At 38.4% G+C, this 1,488-nt stretch overlaps 1 non-coding gene across 1 annotated transcript; it reads left to right on the top strand.

Moving 5' to 3' along the window:
* The first annotated feature begins 932 nt into the window (after positions 1-932).
* On the top strand, positions 933-1,038 carry LOC121231653 (small nucleolar RNA R71). Its single transcript, XR_005929709.1, has one exon. It is a non-coding gene; the product is annotated as a small nucleolar RNA R71 (small nucleolar RNA).
* The last annotated feature ends 450 nt before the right edge of the window (positions 1,039-1,488 follow it).

Below are 1,488 nucleotides of genomic sequence, written 5' to 3'. Positions count from 1 at the left end.
TCAAAAGTTTGAGGAATTTACCGAATTGTTCGTCTCAGTGGTGTTTCCTTGTCGCGTTAGGGTATGGGACATGAGGTTTATATTCTTCATTCACCGTTTTGTTATGACTTACATCACTTTTACCTTTGCTCACCACAGTTTCTTGCATCAATTCTGGGTCAGGTGCAATGAATCCTTCCTTATCTTGAGTACTAATTGTGTTGAGGTGTTCCCTTGGATTAGGTTCAGTATTACTTGGTAAGCTACCTTGTGGTCGTTCAGAGATTAGTTTGGATAACTGGCCTATCTAAGTTTCGAGCCTTTGGATCGATGTTTGTTGATTCTTAAGTGCTGTCTTGGTATTTTGGAAACGGGTTTCTGATATCGAGATGAATTTAGAGAGCATCCCATCAAGGTTTGGTTTCTTCTCTTGTTGATAAGGTGGCTGTTGAAAATCCTTAGGATTTTGTAGCTTTTGATTCCCTTGACCACCCTAGGAGAAATTTGGGTGGTTCCTTCAACCTGCATTGTAAGTATTATTGTATGGGTTATTTTGAGATCTAAAGTTATTGTTACCCATATAGTTGACTTGTTCCTCTTCGGTTGTAGGATTGAAGGATTGATATTCTGGATGCACACCTCCTCCACTTGAGTCACACCTCATTACTGGATGTACCTTTGTAGAACCAAGTAAATCGTTAATCTTTTTATTGAGAAGTTCTACCTGATTTGACAGCATAGTAACTGAGTTGACGTTATAAACACTGGCTATTTTTGTTGGCTTAGTCCTCATGACTTGCCACTGATAGTTATTCAATGACATTTCTTTAATGAATTCATAAGACTTTTCATGTGTTTTATTGTTGATGGTTTCTCCAGCAGCTGCGTCAATCATCTGTCTTGTTGAGGGATTCACACCATTGTAAAACGTTTGAAGTTACAGCCATAGAGGTAACCCATGGTGAGGGCACCTTCGCAATAGATCCTTGTATCTCTTCCATGCATCATAAAGTGTTTCTAAGTCCATCTGTACAAAAGAAGAGATATCATTATGTAACTTAGCCGTTTTAGCCGGTGGAAAATATTTTAGTACAATTTTTTCGATCATTTGTTCCCAAGTAGTGATGGACCCTCGTGTTAACGAGTTCAACCATTGTTTAGCTTTGTTTCTCAGTGAAAAAAGGAATAACCGAAGGCGAATGGCATCGTAAAAAACACCATTAATTTTGAAAGTGTCGCAAAACCCCAAAAAATTCACCATGTGAGTGTTGGGATCCTTATCCTGCAACTATCAAATTGAAGAAATTGTTGTATCATGTGAATTGTGTTAGGTTTCAGTTCAAAATTATTCGTAGCAATAGCAGGTCTAACTATACTTGACTCAGTTCCTGTTAAAATAGGTTTAGCATAGTCATACATAGTACGTGGAGCAAGATTTTGATTAGCCGCAATTGTAGGAGGTAGCTGATTGCCTTGGTTTTCAGCCATCTCTTCTGTTAGGGGTTGAGT

This window comes from Gossypium hirsutum, chromosome A06 (assembly GCF_007990345.1).
Source record: "Gossypium hirsutum isolate 1008001.06 chromosome A06, Gossypium_hirsutum_v2.1, whole genome shotgun sequence".
Taxonomy (NCBI): domain Eukaryota; kingdom Viridiplantae; phylum Streptophyta; class Magnoliopsida; order Malvales; family Malvaceae; genus Gossypium; species Gossypium hirsutum.
Note: the sequence above shows the minus strand (reverse complement) of the source record. Positions and strands in the feature narration are given on the sequence as shown.